This window comes from Dama dama, chromosome 7 (genome assembly GCF_033118175.1).
Source record: "Dama dama isolate Ldn47 chromosome 7, ASM3311817v1, whole genome shotgun sequence".
In the NCBI taxonomy this organism is placed as follows: domain Eukaryota; kingdom Metazoa; phylum Chordata; class Mammalia; order Artiodactyla; family Cervidae; genus Dama; species Dama dama.
In genome coordinates this window covers 37992200-38015234 of record NC_083687.1, presented here as the reverse complement: position 1 = coordinate 38015234, position 23035 = coordinate 37992200, and the positions used below count along the sequence as shown (strand labels likewise).

Here is a 23035-nt window from a genome sequence, read left to right as displayed (position 1 = left end):
CTTCACAAATGGATGTATATAATGATACCCATACTATATTTTACTTATTCTTTTAGGCCATTGCTCTGCTTTTGTTAGGACCTGAGATTTAAACCCTTGAAAAAAAGAAATCTATTGTAGAGTTTGGATTATATTGCAGTATCTGAATTGATGGAATAATAAAATGACTAATGATGATTACTTATTTGAAATTACAAAATTTTATATATGCATATGAAGAGAGATATTCACATATAATTTTATTCTCGGCCCCTTATGGTATTCTGAGAGCTTTGGTTTAAATTATATGTAAAAGAAATTATTTTATTATGACAGTTAAACAACTGTGGTTGTTACAATTAAGTGTGGGCATACTGAATCCATAAGTCCAGGGGCCGTAAAATTGCATGTCCTCATCCCTTTGAGAAGAGAATAATAGCATTTCTATGACTGTTTATCTCACTCATTTAATTTATATTTTGTGTATATTTTTAAAATATCACACTATATTAGAATAGCAATGCATATATAATATTTTTTGCGTTATACAATTTGAGTCACTGACAATGTGTTGAAAAATGAAAATAATTTGGAAATTAGTTCTTTTGGAAACAGAAAATTATCAAAATTTGCTGCATAAAATGTTACTTAATTTGGGAGTAGTGTAGTTTAGAAAGTAGTTTGTTAGTTGCTCAGTCATGTCTGACTCTTTGCTATCCCAAGGACTGTAGCCCGCCAGGCTCCTCTGTCTATGGAATTCTTCAGGCAAAAATACTGGAGTGGGTAGCCTTTCCCTTCTCCAGGGGATCTCCCCAACCCAGGGATCAAACCCGGGTCTCCTGCATTGCAAGCAGATTCTGTATCATGTGACCCACCAGTGAAGCCCAATTTACCCCCAAATTATTTATGAAATCATTTCAACTGAAGAGGGGGAAAATGTTCAAAATAATCATGTTTGCATGAGTTTGCATAAAGCTTCAGGGATGGAAATATTTTTGAAGTTGGGCAGAAGAGCAAGAGACCTGATTGTACAGGGTAAATAAACCTTGAATCTGGAACATAAGAGAGCAAGTTTGCTGCCCTCAGTGGGTTCCTACTTGTTTTTTTAAATCACCTCCTTTTCTTCACCTTTACTCCCTAAATCACCTCCTCTGCTTTACCATTTCTTTTCCTGTAGTACAGATAAAGGTCACCTGTTAACATACTCTACAGTGTACTTGGACCCATGTTTTTTGTGGGTTATCTGTCTTCCCTGGTGGCTCAGATGGTAAAGCGTCTGCCTACAATGCAGGAGACCCGGGTTCAATCCCTGGGTTGGGAAGACCTCCTGGAGAAGGAAATGGCAACCCACTCCAGTATTCTTGCCTGGAAAATCCCTTGGATGGAGGAGCCAGTTAGGCTACAGTCCATGGGGTCGCAAAGAATCGGACACGACTGAGCGACTTCACTTCACTTCTGTCTTCCCTAGCTAGAATATAAGTTCCATGAGGACAAGTGTCTGCCTGTCTTGTTTACTGATGTAAACCAAGCACCTATAAGCGTGCTTGAGTCAAGCAGGAATTAAGAAAATATTTGTTACATGACCAGTGGCAGAGTACTTTGGGCTTCTCTGGTGACTCAGACGGTAAAGAATCACCTGCAACGTGGGAGACCTGGGTTCGATCCTTGGGTTGAGAAGTTCCCCTGGAGGAGGGCATGGCAACTACTCCAGTATTCTTGCCTGGAGAATCCCCAGGAACAGAGGAACCTGGAGAGCTACAGTCCATGGGGTTGCAAAGAGCTGGACATGACTGAGTGACTAAGTACAATGTAGCACAGCAGGGTACTTTAGTGACTGAACAACAATATAGTTTCAGAATTTAGTGGTTTTTATTAGCTATTGTAACTAAACTGTTAGGCAGTTAATGATGCAAGGTTAAGGCCCTTTTCTGTTCTCTTTATCAGCATAAACATAAAGTACATTTGAAGATAAGGTTTTAAACACAATATGCTAGCTAGAATGTATCTTTGAAAAAAAACCAAATAATGTTAGTTGCTTTCTTTATCCAAAAATAAGTATATTCCTTTAAGAAAAGAGTCCATATATAGGTGTGTGTACATTTGTTTGTACATATATGTATATAAACCAATATATGTTTGACATATAAAACATAGTGATTGTATGATCATCATACATCTATAACATATATAATGTTATATTAGTTTCAAGTGTACAGTGTAATTATTTGATATGTGTATATATTGCAAAATGATCACCACAGTAAGTCTGGTTACATCTGTCATGATATAGTTACAAGATTTTTTCCTGTGATGAGAATTTTAAGATCTCTTAGCAACATTCAAACATGCAATAAGTATATTCATTTTTTAATTTAGTGCAGTTAAGTGGGACAAGTCATTCCTAGTCTTAGCATCAAAGAATCATGTTTGAATAGTAGAATTGAATAAGATTTCTCAGTTCCAATTCATATAGAGCTTTCTTGAAAAATCCACCCCTGATTAGGTCCACCTGGCTGCCATCACTTGGTATGGTGTGAGGGAAAAATCTGTCTTTAAAGCATATGTTTCTTTTCCACTTGTCCATGCATTTCTTCCTCAACATCTTTCATTGCCTCATCTGTCTTCCTTGTATTTATTATCAAAATAGGTTATAATTATGGCAGAAGACGTCTAAGTAGCTAGAGTTTCATCTCCTGCATTTTGGAAAGAGGCTCAGAAGGAGTTCTTCCAATATTAGAGTTTTACTTTCAGGAGATTAGAGAGATTTTCAGTTTCAAGAGTCTATCAATATTATCTTAGGACTGAACACTTTTGATTATTTGATTATTTATTAGCTGACCTTCTGCTGAGAGTAAGGCAATGAAGGGATAGTAAACAAGTGTGGATTCAGGTGAAAGGAATGAGAAACTCTTGGAGGAAGTAGACACATGTTTAAGGAGAGCATTACTTACGTTTTGTTTAGGATTTGGGTTAGGCTGGCTCTGTAAAGGAATGGGTTGTTTTCATTTTATTTCCATTCATCCTCTATGCTTTACAATGTACATCTTATTTAAGTGTTGAAAGTGACCAGTGACTTACTGCTTGTTATCATTGGGTAGTCGTGCTTTGGTTCTGGTATTTGATAGATTCTAACAGAGACTATTGAGTGTACTTATTTTGTGATTTGCTGCAGTGACTTAACATTTTTTGATGATTTCTGGTACAAAGTGAATGAAATACAGGAAAATAAAGTTCAGATGCTTTTGGACAAAGCCTTCGTTTATCTCCTCCCTTCTCTCTGACTTTCCAGCCATTTATTTACTCATCTAGTCCCATGTTCTTGGATGCCTTTTGACTCTTAATGTCTGCCTCATTCTGTCTGTGTGGTTAAGGCCTATTTCTTTTCCTATATCTTTCCTATCCTTTGCTTCTTTTAGCTTGGCAGAGCGCTCTTTGATTTTCCCTTAGTGTCATAATATTCGCAGCTGTTTCTGGGCTGCTGCTTTTCCTCTATCAGTCTCAACACCCACAGTCTGTCAGTACAGGTTAATATTTCTTTTTGTCAATTCTGGACATAACTGCTCTCTTGCACTAAAATTTTCTGTTGCCTTGCAAAATCATTACAAACTCTCCAATTTGGCATAAATGATCCTCCCTAATGCATAAACAATCCTTATGGGATTCTCTCCATTGTAACCCTGCAATAATGTATGTTGCACATCATGGCAGCATAATCATGAGAGATGTATATGTGTTAAAAAAATGAATATTTTTGTCAGACTTGATTATTCACTGATATCTTATATAGCTATATATATTAATATCTCAGCTCCTTTAGTCCCTGATGTAGTAGATATGTACATCATAAGATGATCCTAAATGAATTGACAGATATTCTGTCTTCCTATTTTTGCATATTAGAATCCCAGCAGTCTTTCAAAACTCTATCATACAGCCATCACAGTGATGTTACTACAAAAACTCCTTGTTCTCACATCCAGATGGCTCCTAGCTGTACTTCAACCCACTATAGCACGTTGTTTGACATCACTTCTTATCCTTACTTTGCTCTGCCATCAGTTCAGTTCAGTTGCTCAGTTGTGTCCGACTCTTTGTGACCCCCTGGACTGTAGCACGCCAGGCCTCCCTGTCCATCACCAACACATGGAGCTTGCTCACACTCATGTCCATTGAGTCGGTGATGCCATCCAACCATCCCGTCCTCTGCCATCCCCTTCTCTTCCTGTCTTTAATCTTTCCCAGCATCAGGGTCTTTTCTAGTGAGTCAGTTTTTCACATCAGGTGGCCAAAGTATTGGAGTTTCAGCTTCAGTATCAGTCCTTCCAATGAATATTCAGGACTGATTTCCTTTAGGATTGACTGGTTTGATTTCCTTGCAGTCCAAGGGACTCTCAAGAGTCGCCTCTAACACACATAGTTCAGAAACAGCAATTCTTTGGCAGTCAGCTTTCTTTATAGTCCAACTCTCACATCCATACATGACTACTGGAAAAGCCATAGCTTTGACTAGATGGACCTTTGCTGACAAAGTAATGTCTCTGCTTTTTAATATGCTGTCTAGGTTGGTCATACCTTTTCTTCCAAGGAGCAAGCACCTTTTAATTTCATGGCTGCAGTCACCATATGCAGTGATTTTGGAGCCCCCCAAAATAAAGTCTGCCACTGTTTCCAGCTATTTGCCATGAAGTGATGGGAACAGATGCCATGGTCTTCATTTTTTGAATGTTGAGTTTTAAGCTAGCTTTTTCACTCTCCTCTTTCACTTTCATCAAGAGTCTCTTTAGTTCTTCTTCACTTTCTGCCATGAGGGTGGTGCCATCTGCATATCTGAGGTTATTGATATTTCTCTTGGCAATCTTGAGTCCACCTTGTGCATCATCCAGTCCAGCATTTTGCATGATGTGCTCTGCATATAAGTTAAATAAGCAGGGTGACAATACAAAACCTTGACGTACTCCTTTCCCAATTTGGAACCAGTCCTTTGTTCCATGTTTGGTTCTAACTGTTGCATCTTGACCTGCATACATATTTCTCAGGAGGCAGGTAAGGTGGTCAGGTATTCCCATCTCTTTAAGAATTTCCCACAGTTTGTTGTGATCCACACAGTCAAAGGCTTTAGCAGAGTCACTGAAGCAGAATTGATATTTTTCTGGAATTTTCTTGCTTTTTCCATGATCCAGTGGATGTTGGCAATTTGATCTCTGGGTTTCTCTGCCTTTTCTAAATCTAGCTTGAGTATCTGGAAGTTCCTGATTCTTGTACTGTTGAAGCCTGTCTTGGAGAATTTTGAGCGTTACTTTGCTAGTGTGTGAGATGAATGCAACTGTGCGGTAGTTTGAGCATTCTTTAGCACTGCCCTTCTTTGGGATTGGAATGAAAACTGACCTTTTCCAGTCCTGTGGTCTGCCATATAATATAGTAATTTTTGTGTTTATGTCATTCTTTCTTTCTGCACAGCTTGAGAGCCATCTTCTGGACAATAGAGATTCAGTTAAGTCCTTGTTGTCTCTATGACACGTGATTTACTAATCTAATTGGTCACTGAACTTTAGGCTTTTTCATTTGTTTTGTTTCCATTCAATAACCACTGCTATTGTTCTTGCTATAGCAGGATGGTTTCTTCAAGTGCAGTCTTACTTGAAATCTGTAAAAGAGGGAAAAAATCAATGTACTCTGGATAGCAGGGGAATGATTGGTTTAAATCTACCCTGAATATCCTCTTTTCAGCTACTCCTTGCTGTCTCTACAGAACACCTATGACTTGGGTCAGTATTGTCTGAAATCTCTAGTATTCTGTTTATATGTCATGGTCAAGCAGGGAGACACCTTTCAATATCACCGTCTGTATTGTTGATCCAGAGTCATAAATTTATACTTGGAATAAGCTTTATAAGAGACAAATACATGAAGATGTGTGGGCTATTAGTGAGTGTATGTTTCCTACAATTGCTTTGTCCCCCTTTATTGCCAAATTTCTCGTCTAATAAATACCATCTTCTTTGCTAGAAATACCTAGACACTGAAGGAAAGAAAGTTAAGAGGGTCACACAGTGAAATTAGATATTTTCAGCAATAAATGATTTGGAAAGAAAGTGCATACAGGTCTTTACCATGATTTTCTGCAAGAAAGATGGCATTTTGCATGCATGCAGGAGGAAAAGGAGAGATTAATAGATGAGTTTGAGGCAGAGTATTCTGTCATCTTCTGAAAGGTTTGGGTCATCACAGCTAGAGGCAGGAGCAGGACTCAGGCAAAGATAACCCTGGCTTTGAGGGAAGAGACTGGTTTTGCTGAACAGTGTTCCTGTATGTGTGTGAAGGGTGTCTATTTATGACGCTAGAAAATTTCCCTGGATTCTGTGCTGAAGAGGTAATAAGTTTTGTCTCTAGAACTACATCAAGTCAATTAGTAGCAACAAAAGAATACTCCTAATACAAAGGACAGTTTCAGAAAAAGAGGAGAAAAGAGAAAGTGGAGGTAACAAGAGATGATATTTATTCTTAGGGTATTAAAGTTAAATCATATGTCTGTGTGTCTTTACCAAATACGGTATTCTAATACTAATAGCATTTCACCCTTCAAAACCCAAATCTTTTATTCACTTTCACTCTTCTGTTTTTCCATCCTGTCTTTCTCTTTCCTTCCTCTTCATTCCCCTTTCCCTTCTACCTTTTTGTTTCCCATTGTCTTGTTTACTAGAAATTCCTGCTAAAGCCATAAAGATACTGCAAAACCAGCCCAGCAACCCTACGGACTTCTCAGGAGAGATTGGCCGTCATCACAGTTTGTCTGGAGGCAGTTGAATAAGGTGAGCAACCCTAATTCAGTCACATCTTTGTAGTCTCTATAGAGACTTAGTATGTTTGGAAGGTTTTGTAATTCAGGGACCTATAGGGGATGTTTGTAAGGCCAAATAATTGTTTACAAAGATAGTTACTATAAAAGGAGGAAAGACTGGTATCTCACTCCTCAGAAAAATGTATCTTTATGGATCCAACTTTCTGATCTACTCTATGTCTATGTGACCAGACAGAGAATTGTCCAGAGACCTCAGCAAGGGGATGAGATGCACACCAGCATTTCTGCCCTTCAATTGTTTGGAATGTTTATGATACATGGGTTTCCTGCGGGTCAGCTAGTGGGTAGCTGACTTCAGGCTAATTAATTTTCTCCAGAAGGTGCTTGCAGAGCAGGGGAAACAGAGAGGCTGTGGAGAATACTGCAGGTGGTGAGCTGTGGGGGCCAGAACATTTCCCCTGATTAAAAACGAAAGTATGAAGTCAGATACCTCCAACTTGTGAATGTGCTGGAAAATCACAAGGGTGCCCCATAGGAGAGACATTTGTCAGTCAGGGGGAATTCCAGGTCAGTCCCTCTTGACCACCAAGGGGCTGCAACAGCACCATGTAAGTCAGTGATGTCAGAACTTTCCCATCTCGTTACCATCTACCCTATTCCAACATGGCCTGATGAATAAAGATCCAGAGAGGGAGAAAGAAGGAACCTTGCAGAAATGGACACATCGATGCTTCCTGGTAGGTCCCCTGGGCCTCAGCAGGGGAGAGGGAAACACTGAATAGGCTGAATATGAGATGGAGTTGAGACTTGACTGACCTGGCCTTGTGAAACCCAGAGTGATAGAATGTATGGAATGGTTGCAAGGTGATGCAGAAAATGAGGATGCAGTGGAGTGTGGGTGAAGACAGCTACCGGAGGAGGATGGAGCCAGTTCACGTTTGTATCTGCTATGGTCTCAACCTTTGTGTCCCCCAGAAATTTCATATGATGAAATCCTGATTCCCGTGGTTATGGTATCCAGAGGTGGGGCCTTTGTGAGGTGATGGTTATAAGGATGGAGCCTCCTCAATGAGATGAGTGCTTTTATATATAAGAGACACACAGAGCTCCCGAGCCCTTCCCGCTTGTGAGGATACAATAAGGAGTGTGAGACCAGAAAGGACCCTGCATGACCACACTGTGGAAATCAATTTCCATTTTTTAAGTCTGTGATATTTTGTTATAGTAACCCAGAAAGACTAAGACAGCATCCTAACAATCTTTAGACAGTTCAGTAAACCTCATGCTATTTGTACAAAGGTATGAAGCACTGATCCTGTCTGGTGTAACACTGTGACAGTGGGCTGACGGTTCGTAGCTGGCTTTCATAAAGAATCCTGAGAATTCAGTCTTCTTGGTGGCATGACCAGAATGATGAACAATTGTCTAATTCTTTGATTCTAATAACTTGACTCAGAATAGTTGGCTGTGATTCTGTAATCTCTTAATGGTCTTCTTTGTAATGCCAGCTTCTGCTATTTGTGACTAATTTTAATAGGAGCTTCACTCTCTCAATTGTAGGAGTGGATTTTCTTTTGATTTTTCTATTAAATGAAGATAAGAAATGTTGACAAATTGCCTTCTTAGATTTTGACATCTCTAGAGAGTCTGTGTTTATTTTTCTAAGAGGAGACCCATTTCACAAAGCATGCATTAAAAAGCTGTATATTTCAAAGAAGCTTGCTATGGGGTAGATCATTACAACCACCTCAGAGCTGGATGGGAATGGATGTGGATTTAGCACTTGTCGTAGAGGAGTTGGCACACCAGGAGTTTGGTGTAAATGTCAGTTTTACATGAATCTCTGTGCAGGCACTGGAGCAGGTTATAAAATGAAGAATGACGCATATCTTCATTGCCCATCTACAGGGATGGGCGTCCTTACCAGACAGTGTTAGCTTAGGCCATCTTCCTTTTGACTGTAAGAATAACCTGAATACCCAAAAGATAAGGACTTTTTATGTGTTTTATTAGTATTTGCTTATCTTTGTTCCTTCTAATTATCAAATTAAGATTTGGGGAAGACACATGAATATAAAACTCTCTAGATATGGATTTTGGAGCCAGCCTATAAGAAACCTATTAGGAATCTAAAAAGTAGAAACATAACTCAAGTTTAGCTTTAACTTTCTCTTTTCTTCCTTCCCACTCTCATCCTTTGATTTGAGAAGAACAGAGAAGGAAGACACGTGGAACTTCAATAGCAGATGTCCTGGGATACTTTGAAGAAAATGCTGATCTTGGAAATTCTTTTCTCTAGTTCTCTTACTCTTGAAAATATTTCAACCACTTGTACCCAGGAAGAGGCAAGCTTTTGGTGGAATTGTGTGCAATGCAGGGAAGGCTGCACATGTCAAAAGTTGCAGTGAAATTCTGATTCATTTACAGTAGAATCTGTCACTATGAATGACTAGGCTCCTGCTTTATGTAGTAGCAGTCTAGAATATAGAAGTCATGAATCTTTTTCTTACAAAATGAGATATTTCAAAACTCCTTCCACATTACAGAGGTCACCTCTTTCATTCATGAACAAAGCAAGAAAGCCCTCTGCAGGATGCTCACCTGGCTGAACGGCCTGTCTATGAGTGCTTGAAGTTCTTGTACTTTTTTCACATTCTCTCTGGCGCTTGATAGGATAGCATCTGAGACTTCTTTCATACTCTGCAGGTCCTTGACTAGCTCATACAGAGGTTTACCCCAGGAGTACAGTAACATGAGTATCCACCTAATAAGGCCTTTGTTCTAAGCAACCATAAGAAACAGTCACATTAAAATAATCATAATTCAGTGCTTTTGGTAACATGTGATCTTTGCTCAGAGCAGCTGACCTAAAGAACTCTTGGTTATTCCTATGTGTATGCAGAGATTTTTGAAGGTAGTAAAAGTTGCCGAAGTATAAAGCATAAGCTATTAGTTCACACTTCGCTGAATTTAGTAACTAATTCTTCTGATGAGTTCTAATTTATAACATGAAGAATTTTCTTTTTTCCTCTGAAATTCAACCACCTACTCAGTGAATTCTTTTATGTTTGTATATTTGCATGAGAGAAATCTATGTGTTTTATGACAAGTCAGTATGCTCCTGCAGTACCTGACCCAGGAAAGAGGCATTCTACCTGTGCCCACATCATTGTCACCCAGAGATTCTTTCATATTAGTGAATCAGATGAGTCATTCGTATTGATTTTCAATTGGTAATTTGTTTTATGATATTGCAACAAAGAGACAAAGAAGAAGACATGACATTCCTAAACAGGCTTTCTTTCCTCAGTTGATCCCAACACCAGCCCCCATGCTGGTATCAGAAGAGTCTGTCTGGTTGACATGTGTCCGGGCAGAAAATGGCACAGCGTTGTCTTTAGTAACAGCATCAGTGGGATTCACAATGGAGGGTTTTCCCCCCAGGTTCACTACTACTAGTAGAATTGAGCATGAAAATCCTGGGGGCTGAAGATCTCTAGTTAATATGCTTGATTTCTTTACATCCATGAACTGTTTTAGTGGTAAAGAACAGAGAACTGAGTAGGATGAAATATAGTAATGCACATAAAGTGCTTAGTAACATGTATGGCCATGTAGTAACTCTCAATAAACTTTAAATTTAAGCTTATTGAAAAATCCCTCCTCCTCCTCCTCTTCTTTGACCTTTTTCCTTTACTTGATCATCCTCATTATTAATGAGCTTAACAGAGGAAAAGAATGCTGGTATCATTAAGAAAGTTGTAGAGAGAGAAGATAGTATTTTAAGGGGGGATGCATGTGAAAATATTTTAAATAATGTTAAGACGAAGGGTAATGCAGGAAATCAAAAAGGAGAGATTATAATGGTGAACATTTGGAGCTGCCATAAATGATTGAGGCTTGATATGTAATCTATGTTGTCCTCAAAACAGAGGCAATTGTTGCGGCCATGAGAAGCAAAGCAATGTTATATAGGCCATTGTGGGGGAGACTTACAAATTAAGAATAAAAGGTGACAGAAGAGTCATTGAGAATGACGAATGAAGGAGGTGTCAGAGATGTAGAAGCAGAATCAGGAGAGCATTGAAAGGCAGATGCGATGGCTCTAGTGGTGCAGAATAGGACTCCGTGTAGGAGTCACTAGTAACAATGAGTACTCAAAACTGGGGTGTATTTCCTACATATTCATGAATTTTGCAATCTTATATTTTACACATGGAAGTTCCATTCATTTCATGTTTTCATACAGTGTAATAGCTGCAATCCTGTGTCTAATGCATTGGTTGAACTAAAGTTGTCTGCATGGACAATTTATAGATCTGTTATTTTTTTTGCTACTACAGATCTTTAGTCATCCCTTGATTTCACTAATGCTTCATCAACTGCATAATATAACTTCTCTTCAATTGCTTATGGTTCCTCCACCTTTCTCTGCATGTACAGTTACCATTACTTCTAATAATCTGATTCTTGGTAATACCAATATACTGTCTCATTTGATCTGGTGAAAAACCCGGGTGAAAGACTCATGTGCATGTGTTGGACTTGTTCTTTTTCCTCAGGGGCATGGAGGGAAGTGGTATGGCAGCTGTTGGTGGTGGTGATATAGTATTTTCTGCCCTGGGCATACTGTTCATCCTGAAAGTGATCAGGCAGTTAGTTAAGGTTTTGGGGCATTTAGTAGATGAACCCATTACCAGAATGATAACATGTTTGATAGATGTGTAATTTTTTTTAATGGGGGGGGGGTCACAAAATCTGAAAGTCATTCTCTTCCTACTTTTCCTCTACATTGTCTCTATAAAAAATGATTTTTCATCTAACTTTTCTAAGTTCAACCTTTTCCCTTCTCTGTTTTATTATTATCTTTTTTTAAATTTAGTATTTGAACCAACTATACTACATATGTACCAATATCTGGTGCTTCCCACATGACGGTAGTGGTAAAGAACATTCCTGCCAATGCAGGATATATAAGAAGACTCAGGTTTGATCCCTAGGTGTGGAGCATCCCTTGCAAGAGGGTACAGAAGTATACTCAAGTACTCTTGCCTGGTGAATCCTATGGACAGAGGAGCCTGTTGGGCTACAGTCAGTAGGGTTGCAAAGAATCAGACACAACTGAAGTGACTTAGAATGCATGCACGCACCTATATTTAACCATTTACTCTCTTGTTTACTGTGGGTTGGAGCCAATATATTCCCTTATAAGGAATTATACAGTTATGACTTCAACTTATCTCTGAATCTGCACACCAAAAAGCTTAGTGCTCATCCCAGGTGCAGAATACAGTGTTGTTTATGGTGACAAAATGGTACGTCAGAAGAACATGGCATAAAGTTATAGGAAATACTAAACAATGGACTGAGAATAATAAGAGTAGAAAAATCTAGATAACACATTGAGAGAGAAAAACTAATCTTTAGTGAAAGTTATGAACATTTAGAAATATTACTTGGAAGAGTTGGAAAAAACATGGAGAGTCAAAAATGGAGGATGAAAGAAAAACTAGTGAGTAAAGCAGCCATGAAATTAAAAGACGCTTACTCCTTGGAAGGAAAGTTATGACCAACCTAGATAGCATATTAAAAAGCAGAGACATTACTTTGCCAACAAAGGTCCGTCTAGTCAAGGCTATGGTTTTTCCAGTAGTCATGTATGGATGTGAGAGTTGGTCTATAAAGAAAGCTGAGTACCAAAGAATTGATGCTTTTGAACTGTGGTATTGGAGAAGACTTTTGAGAATCCCATGGACTGCAAGGAGATCCAACCAGTCCATCCTAAAGGAGATCAGTCCTGGGTGTTCATTGGAAGGACTGATGTTGAAGCTGAAATGCCAGTACTTTGGCCACCTTATGCGAAGAACTGACTCATTTGAAAAGACCCTGATGCTGGGAAAGATTGAGGGCAGGAGGAGAAGGGGACAACAGAGGATGAGATGGTTGGATGGCATCACTGACTCTATGGACATGAGTTTGGATAAACTCCGGGAGTTGGTGGTGGACAGGGAGGCCTGGCGTGCTGCAGTTCATGGGGTCACAAAGAGTTGGACACGAATGAGCGACTGAGCTGAACTGAAAAAGAATGACGTGAATGTAATAGAAACCTTTAGCACCATTTTTTTATTAGTTGTCTGCTCTACTGTGTGCTCCTTGACTGACCTAAAAGAATTAACATACAATTTTCAAATATCTTCATCAAAAAGAGAATAATTGTTTCCAGTTGTAAACCCTCCTTCTATTGTAGCTCTAAACCTATTCCCTGCAAATCTTAATTTCTGTTGTTTATTCCAGTGAGTCTATTGTATTATTTCATGGCATTCCTAGCTGACAAATAGAAAATCATTTATTTTGGAAATTTAAGAAAGAAAATGAATGAAAGGAAATCGAAAAAGTTATTGCACTCCTTAGGAGTCTTTGAGATTTCACAAAACTGATCCTTTCTTCGATTTCCACATCTTATGAGCTGACGGCTTCTTTGACCTAGAGAGTGTGTTATTTGAAGTTTGGCGGATGTAGCCTTCTTGTCTAAAGGATAGTATATTCCAGTCACTTCTGCAAAGGTTCCTTCTGGGAGTTGGGCAGGTTGCAGTCCATGGGGTTGCAAGAGTCAGACACGACTTAGCAACTAAACCACCATTACCACAGTACTTAAAAACTCATTGAACATTTTTGAGGAGAGGTTATAGATGTCGTGGGACAGGTTGGTGGCATGGGTAAACAGGTCTTTAAGGGAGTTCAGGCAGAGGTCATTCCCGCAAAGACAGAGGGATGTGAAGAAGTTGCCTTGGCACAAGAGCAGATTTGACATGACCAGCAGCAGGAGCAGGTGAGACCCTGCTTAAATAAAAATATGAGCCATTCTGAGATGATCTAGTCACCTGCAGTTATCAAATCCATCCTGTGGAGGGAAGCCTTCTCTTTTCCTGTGCCCTGAGCAGGAGTTGGTGCCGTAGTAGCTGGGGTGGGGAAGAAGGAGTGCCTTCTGTGTGAATTTAGATGGATGACGATATTTGCACAGATAGTTGGAGAAGTAGGTTACTCCCTGCATTTTTGTATTGCTCCCTGAAGTTCTTCTGTGCTCTGCAAACATTTGGAACTTAATTCTGAGCCAGAGTGTTTAGGCCATTCTTTTAAGACAGTTTAATATTGGGACTCTGCAGACTCTCAGCAGCGAGGCCCTCTAGGAGTTTGTAATTTTTTCACTCTACATTGACTAATGCTTGCATTTTAGATACCGAAATGACAAGATAAGTACAGTTGATCTGTGTGGTTTACCATCATGCTGGGGTAAGAGTAAACACATGACTGACTGATCGCTACTATTGAGTACAGAGAGAATACTAAGAGAAAAAGGATACTGAACCTTGGATCTGCTAACTCACCTTCATAACCCCATGCATGTCTTTGATACTTTCCCAAAAGCTTTAAAACATCTTAAAAGTTGTGTTTCACAGTAACCCTGTGAGATAGCGTTCATCTTCACTGTGTTCATCAAGTTATGTTAATGAAGATGCAATGACTTGGAGAGGGCAAATAATTTTCCCCAGGTCCCATCATTAGCAGATGGAGGTGACTGGGCACCAATGCAGTCATCTGCTCACTTCCTGATGTCACATCACACATTCCTGTGGGCTCTCGGTCTGCATGTGTGTAACCAGGACCATATCAGGAGCTGTGATGACTCTGCTTAAAGAGAAAAATATTTTGTCTTTGACTGCAAAACAGCAGTGACCCTAGAACACTGGTTTTATCCACTTGTTCTGCTCTGTCTATAAAACAGTCACTGTTAAATTCTTTGACAGTTATCAGTGTGGGGGCCTGGTTCTCTTGGCTAGACTTGCTTCTAGGCACCTTGACAGCTCTTCTACTTTTATTCATCTTTAATCTTCTCATTATGTTTGTTTCTTCGAGACAATGGCAGGTAAATCTCCAGATGGTCATCCAAGAATCTTACCTCTCAGCACCCAGGACCCCGTCACTGGCTCTGCAGACACGGCCTGGCCTTTCCTGACTGTGATGTTTCAGGGAGAAAATCCATCTGTCTGCTCGGGAGCACATCATGACAACCATGGGGCTCAGTTTTTGAACCATCTCCAAATATCTCCTCTTTGACAGTAGAACTAGACCTTCAGGCTTCCATGATGTATTGTAATATTTCAGAAATTATTCCTGGCCCTACCTTTGGCCAACAGAAGCATAAAATCATAGACTCTTGCAAGAGTGATTTTAGTATTTCTTTTCCTGTCCATCCTTTGTAAGTAAGCAGAATTTAAGACTGAGGTGAGCAAGAATTGAGTTTGGACAAGAGAACTGATAAAATAGAGATTTTATCCTCCTGAATGAGATCTGAACATGATTCTTTTTCCAGTTTACCAGAAGAGTGGTAATTTAATGAAGGATAAGATATCAGCATTTACTAGGATTTCTCTGCTCTTAGTTTAAAGGGGGCATGGTACCTAAGAATAAAATGGTTATTTAAAGTTAGGTGATGATTTCACAATTTGTATGGAAATACAAAAAACCTCGAATAGCCAAAGCAATCTTGAGAAAGAAGAATGGAACTGGAGGAATCAACCTGCCTGACTTCAGACTCTACTACAAAGCCACAGTCATCAAGACAGTATGGTACTGGCATAAAGACAGAAATATAGATCAATGGAACAGAATAGAAAGCCCAGAGATAAATCCACGAACCTATGGACACCTTATCTTTGACAAAGGAGGCAAGAATATACAATGGAAAAAAGACAACCTCTTTAACAAGTGGTGCTGGGAAAACTGGTCAACCACTTGTAAAAGAATGAAACTAGAACACTTTCTAACACCATACACAAAAATAAAATGGATTAAAGATCTAAATGTAAGACCAGAAACTAGAAAACTGCCAGAGGAGAACATAGGCAAAACACTGTCCGACATAAACCACAGCAAGATCCTCTATGACCCACCTCCCAGAATATTGGAAATAAAAGCAAGGATAAACAAATGGGACCTAATTAAACTTAAAAGCTTTTGCACAACAAAGGAAACTATAAACAAGGTGAAAAGACAGACTTCAGAATGGGAGAAAATAATAGCAAACAAAGAAACAGACAAAGCATTAATCTCAAAAATATACAAGCAACTCCTGCAGCTCAATTCCAGAAAAATAAATGACCCAATCAAAAAATGGGCCAAAGAACTAAACAGACATTTCTCCAAAGAAGACATACAGATGGCTAACAAACACATGAAAAGATGCTCAACATCACTCATTATCAGAGAAATGCAAATCAAAACCACAATGAGGTACCATTACATGCCAGTCAGAATGGCTGGTATCCAAAAGTCTACAAGCAATAAATGCTGGAGAGGGTGTGGAGAAGAGGGAACCCTCTTACACTGTTGGTGGGAATGCAAACTAGTACAGCCACTATGGAGAACAGTGTGGAGATTTCTTAAAAAACTGGAAATAGAACCACCATATGACCCAGCAACCCCGCTCCTGGGCATACACACTGAGGAAACCAGATCTGAAAGAGACATGTGCATCCCAATGTTCATTGCAGCACTGTTTATAATTGCCAGGACATGGAAGCAACCTAGATGCCCATCAGCAGACGAATGGATAAGAAAGAAGCTGTGGTACATATACACAAAAGAATATTACTCAGCCATTAAAAAGAATACATTTGAATCAGTTCTAATGAGATGGATGAAACTGGAGCCCATTATACAGAGTCAAGTAAGCCAGAAAGATAAAGAACATTACAGTATACTAACGCATATATATGGAATTTAGAAAGATGGTAACGATAACCCTATATGCAAAACAGAAAAAGAGACACAGTTGTATAGAACAGACTTTTGGACTCTGTGGGAGAAGGCGAGGCTGGGATGATCTGAGAGAACAGCATTGAAACATGTATATTATCAAGTGTGAAACAGATTGCCAGTCCAGGTTGGATGCATGAGACAAGTGCTCGGGGCTGGTGCACTGGGGTGACCCAGAGGGATGGAATGGGGAGGAAGGTGGGAGGGGGGTTCAAGATGGGGAACACATGTAAATCTATGGCTGATTCATGTCAATGTATGGCAACAACCATTACAATATTGTAAAATAATTAGCCTAAAACTAATAAAAATAAATGAAAAAAAAATAGGTGATGAAAATAAAAGAAGTGGTTCTCAAAAAGAAGACATATAAGTTGGAGAAAATTGGGACTATCTCTCTCATCAACTAGAGAACTTATTGTGACAGGCAAGGAGAGTAATAGCTTGTATAACATAGACATATTTGTGTGCATATATTTCTGTGCATGTATACATGTGTTATGCATAAATATATGCTTAATTCCTACATGGAACTTTGGACCTTATCAAAATTCAATTTTATAAGAGGCAGTAAATATAGCAGAATACCCTAATTCCTAATGTAATCGATCATTTATTGGTAGATGACTGACTATGTGATTTTTTTTTTTCTGTTGAAATGTTATTTGTTTGCTTTGGTAGCATATATATTAAAAAATTGAAATAATACAGAGAAGGTTAGCATGGCCCCTGCCCAAGGATGACACACAAATTTGTGAAGCCTTCCATATTTTTCTGTAACAACTTCGAGGGGTGGGATGGGAAGGAAGGTGGGAAGGAGCTTCAAGAGCAAGGAGACATAGGTATACCTGTGGCTGATTCATGTTGATCTTTGGCCAAAAGCAGTACAGTATTGTAAAGCAATTTCAGTTCAGTTCAGTCGCTCAGTCATGTCCAACTCTCTGCGACCCCATGAACTGCAGCACGCCAGGCCTCCCTGTCCATCACAAACTCCTGGAGTCCAACCAAACCCACGTCCATTGAGTTGGTGATGCCATCCAACCATCTCATCCTCTGTTGTCCCCTTTTCCTCCTGCCCTCAATCTTTCCCAGCATCAGGGTCTTCACATCAGGTGGCCAAAGTATTGGGAGTTTCAACTTCAATATCAGTCCTTCCAATGAACACCCAGGACTGATCTCCTTTAGGATGGACTGGTTGGATCTCCTTGCAGTCCATGGGATTCTCAAAAGTCTTCTCCAACACCACAGTTCAAAAGCATCAATTCTTTGGCGCTCAGCTTTTTTCACCACCTAACTCTCACATCCATACATGACTACTGGAAAAACCATAGCCTTGACTAGATGGACCTTTGTTGGCGAAGTAATGTCTCTGCTTTTTAATATGCTATCTAGGTTGGTCAAAACTTTCCTTCCAAGGGGTAAGCGTCTTTTAATTTCATGGCTGCAATCACCATCTGCAGTGATTTTGGAGCCCAGAGAAATAAAGTCAGCCACTGTTTCCACTGTTTCCCCATCTATTTACCATGAAGTGATGGGACCAGATGCCATGACCATAGTTTTCTGAATGTTGAGCTTAAGCCAACTTTTTCACTCTCCTCTTTCACTTTCATAAAGAGGCTCTTTAGTTCTTCGCTTTCTGCCTTAAGGGTGGTGTCATCTGCATATCTGAGGTTATTGACATTTCTCCCAGCAATTACCCTTCAATTAAACATCAATAAATTTAATTATTAAAAATGTTATTGGGATCTTATAACAGGTTCAGATATCCATTGTATGACTAAAGAGGATCTGACTGGAAACTGATGGTGTCAATTATCATTGGTTAGTGATTCATTAACTTTATAGTTGAATGAGAAAAATAAACTAACACACTACTGTCTGACTCACTGTCATACAAGCTATAGTCCTTGTCTGCGTTCGCCTTTAGGCGGTATAGCGCCCAAACTTTGAAACGGAGGTTGTTCCCAGAAGCCCACAGTCATGAGTCCTGCCCAGGGTTTCTGTTCCCAATGCTGGAGGCTTCTGTTCGTGGCCCACTAAGCCTGAAATTTTCTTTCCTGGGCATTCTCTGGTTCTATCATGTGCACAAGTCTTTATATTTTGGTTTTCTAATTTGATTCTATTATTATTTTGATCAGACTACCAAGTCTCTTTATGATTTATTTTTCAGACCCTTTTGTGCTTTGACTTTTCTGATGCTCATTAGTGTATTTGCTTCCATGTATACCTCTCTTGAGTAGTTTTCAGCATCTACATATCCCCTTCCCTATTCTCTTACTGTCTGGATTTTGGCTTTTAGCATCAGCATATTTTTATGAACTTCATTTTCCTTCTGGTGCAGTTTCTGGTATACAGCTTAAGCTGGCTGGCTCACATCTGGCTTGTTCGTGTTGTCTCCCAAAATTAGAGAACTCTGCTTTCTTTCTAGGCACTACTGCCCCTTCTTTTGATACCATTGCTAATTTTCTGTGATTTCACTTCCTGCCTCATAAGCTTTGTCTTTCTCAATCTCTGTAACATGAGTACTCTGTGTCTCTATGTTGGTATTAATATTTTAAGTAAATATCAACCTAGTATAGCAGAGAATTAAAGGGAATAAAGTTACAGTACTATTAGTAATAATACATTCCCCTGAATTATAATCCAGTAATGCTCCCAGTTTTAAATGACTTTCTATCCATGTGTTATTGAGGTCCCCTAACTCATTTTTCCTTACTAGATGTTTCAATTTTGACATAGAGTGTAGAAAACAATGGAGTGGAAAATTCTGAAAATCACCTTGGATTTTAGATACCTCAAAATTAAGTATGTAATTATTAGCCTTTTATAGTTAGTAGGGCTATTCTTAGTACATATAGGTTAGTATAGGGTGATTGCTATTGAGTGAAGGATGTATACTATGAGCTGCAATCACCAAACAGGTGATTGGCAATAAAGAAAGCAATGCCAGAAAGACACAGGCTTTTGTTCTGGAAGGAAAAACTTACAGTGTCTGTCATCTACACAGTCTAATCTTCAGATTTTTCAAAACACTCACTCTTCCTTTGCTCATTTAATAATTTGGGTTATTTGATTTTTTTTCCTACTGAGTTACATGGATCTCTTATATATACATGCATATGAAGCCCTTACCAAATATGTGATTTGCAAATATTTTTTTCATTCCATAGGTTGCCATTTGATTTTATTGATGGCTTCTTTTACTATGCAGAAGCTTTTGAGTTTGATGTGGTCCCACTAGTTTATTTTTGCAGCTCTTGCCTTTACTTTTGATGATTGGGTTGTATGAGCTGCTTGTATATTTTGGAAAGCAATCCTTTATCAGTTGTTTTATTTGCTATTATCTTCCATTTTTACCAAAAGACACAGACTGGCTGGATGGATACAAGGACAAGACCCATATATATGCTGTCTACAAGAGACCCACTTCAGTCCTAGAGACACGTACAGACTGAAAGTGAGAGGATGGAAAAACATATTCCATGCAAATGGAAATCAAAAGAAAGCCGGATTGGCAATTCTCATATCAGACAAAATAGACCTTAAAATAAAAACTATTATAAGAGATAAAGAAGGACACTACCAAATGATCAACAGATCAGTCCAAGAAAAAGACATAGCAATTGTATTTATGTACCCAACCTAGGAACACCTCAGTATATAAGGCAAACACTAACTGACATAAAAGGGGAAATTGACAGTAACACAGTAATAGTAGGACAAGTTAACACCTCACCTATACCAATGAACAGATCATCAAAACAGAAAATTAATAAGGAAACATAAGCCCCAAAGGAAATATTAGACCAAATAGACCTAATTGATATCTTCAGCACATTTCATCCAAATGCAGAAGAATACACTTTCTTCTCAAGTGCACATGGAACATTTTCCTCATCTTGGGTCACAAATCAAACCTTAGTAATTTAAGAAAATTGAAATTATATCAAGCATTTTCTCTGACCACAACACTGTGAGACTAGATATCAATTACAGGAGAAAAAACAACTTTAAAGAACACAAACACATGGAGATTAAACAACATATTTCTAAATAATGAACATATTACTGAAGAACTAAGGGAAATAAAAGAATTCCTAGAAACAAAGTACAATGAAAACATGATGATCTAAAACCTATAGGATGCAACAAAAGCAGTTCTAAGAGGGAAGTTTATAGTAAGACAAATCCTTCTTCAAGAAACAAGAAACACATTGAATAGACAACCTAACTTTACATATATTTATCTTTTTTAAAATTTATCAGTGTCTTAAAGGTTTTGTATAAAATCTTTCAACACCTTGCTTAAGTTTATTTCTAAGTGTTTTATCTTTTTGTGATGCAACAGTAAATGGGATTGTTTTCTTTATTCCACTTTCTGATAGTTCATTGATGATATATAGGTAGGCAACTGAGTTTCACATATTGGAATATAGTAAAGAAAATGTATGCTACATCTTTAACGAATAGACATTTTTCCACAAATAAGACCTATAGATGATCAAGAGGTATATGACAACATGCTCAACATCACTAGTAATCAAGGAAATGCAGATCAAAAGCACAAGAGATATCACCTCATACCTGTTTGAATGACTAGTACCAAAAATGTAAGAAATGACAAATGTTACTGAGGATGTGGAGAAAAAGGGGTGCTTATGCACTGTTGGTAGGAATGTATACCAGTGCAACTTCCATGGAAAAATACTGTGGAGGTTCCTCAAGAAATTTAAAAGAGAACGGTTATGTGACCCATTATCCCACTTCTGGATATATATTCAAAGGAAATGAAATCTTTGTCTCAAAGAGAGATCTGTATTTCCACGTTCATTGCAGCATTATTCACAGTAGCCTTGTTATAGGAACAACCTGAGTATCTGTCAACCAGTGAATGGATTAAAACAATGTGATGTGACATATATAGGTAAATATTATTTAGCCATTTGAAAAAGAAAGAAATCCTTCCATTTGTGGCAACATGGATGAAACTGGAGGGCATTACGCTAAGTGAACTAAGTCAGAGAAAGACAAATACCAGATGATGTCAATTATAAGGAATCTAAAAAAAAAAAATGGAACTTAGAGTAGAAAAATGATTGCCAAAGCCTGGAGGGTGGGGGAAATAAGGAGATTTTTAAAGGTTACACATTTTCATGTATAAAAAATTAATAAGGTCTGAGGATCTAATGTTTGAGCCTCATGATCTAACCATGAGATCTAATCATGAGTTTGAGCAAGCTTTGGAAGTTGGTGATGGAAGGAAGCCTGTCTTGCTGCAGTCCATGGTGTCACAAAGAGTTGGACATGACTGAGCAACTGAACTGAGGATCTAATCTATAGCATGGTTACTGTAACTAATAAGATGGTATTGTATATTTGAAATTGTCTAAGAGAGTGGACATCATCGAGTGGCCTCACCAACTGGATGGGCATGAGTTTGAGTAAGCTCTGGGAATCAGTGATGGACAGGGAAGCCTGGTGTGCCGCAGTCCATGGGGTCGCAAAGAGCTGGACATGACTGAGCAACTGAACTGAACTGAAGAGAGTGGGGCTTACCTGTGTTCTCCTCAAAAAGCAAAAGTTAAACATGTGTGGTGATGGCAATGTTACTTAATAGAAAGGGAAACTCATTTCTAATACATGCACAAATGGGGGTGGACAAGATGACGGAGGGGTAGGTGGAAGTGGGGTACACCTCTCTCCACCAATGCATCAACAACGTCTAAAGACGCAGCAGTTCTCACAGAAGACCAGGTGAATACTGGCAGGACGCCCTGACTACTGAGAAGGAATGTCCGGATCCACACAGAACTCGGTAGGACAAAAGAAAGAAGGGACAAGGAGGAAGGGGAAAGAAGGAGGAGAGCAGGTGGGACCAGCCTGCACCTGGGGGTGAGGGAGCTGATGTGCAGGGGAGAGATCCCCGCGTCCATGGCCGTCCACTGGAATGGAGGAGTCATTTGAAGCTGTTGGGGAGTGAACTAACTAACCTGTGACCGTCTGAACAGAGTGAGAACCACATAGACAAGCCATGATGCTGCCTTTCATACCTCGGACAGGGTTGTAAGTCCACTGGTGTCCACGAAGTTGGGAGCTGGAGCCATGGGGATTGCGGAATGATCCCAGGATTAGGACTCCTGTTGACTGTGGGGAGTCAGCCAGATGGGATGGGATGGAGGAAATCTGCTGCATCGAATGCTTCTTAAGGAAAGCCATGAGGCCATAAAAGTAGGGTTCAACTGCCCGTGGAGTAGAGCTATCTCTTTCTCCATGCTGGTACCTGTAGGTTGAGCTATAAAGACTTCAGTGAGGGTGTTCCTTGAGTGCCTGATGCACTAAGCAATGGAGAGTTTTGAATGTCTATATACCCTACCCTACCCTATTCTCTGTCTAAATTGTGGGTTGTAGCATTGTAATATTTTTATGAACTTAAATTTCTTC

At 39.1% G+C, this 23035-nt stretch overlaps 2 non-coding genes and 1 pseudogene across 2 annotated transcripts; 2 read left to right on the top strand and 1 right to left on the bottom strand.

Annotated features, from left to right (window-relative positions):
* Positions 1–1228: 1228 nt before the first annotated feature.
* TRNAC-ACA (transfer RNA cysteine (anticodon ACA)) lies at positions 1229–1300 on the top strand. The gene has a single exon. It is a non-coding gene; the product is annotated as a tRNA-Cys (tRNA).
* Positions 1301–8554: 7254 nt separating this feature from the next.
* Positions 8555–22698, bottom strand: LOC133059323 (placental prolactin-related protein 4-like; annotated as a pseudogene).
* Positions 17262–17368, top strand: LOC133060087 (U6 spliceosomal RNA). The gene has a single exon (XR_009693749.1). It is a non-coding gene; the product is annotated as a U6 spliceosomal RNA (small nuclear RNA).
* Positions 22699–23035: the final 337 nt, after the last annotated feature.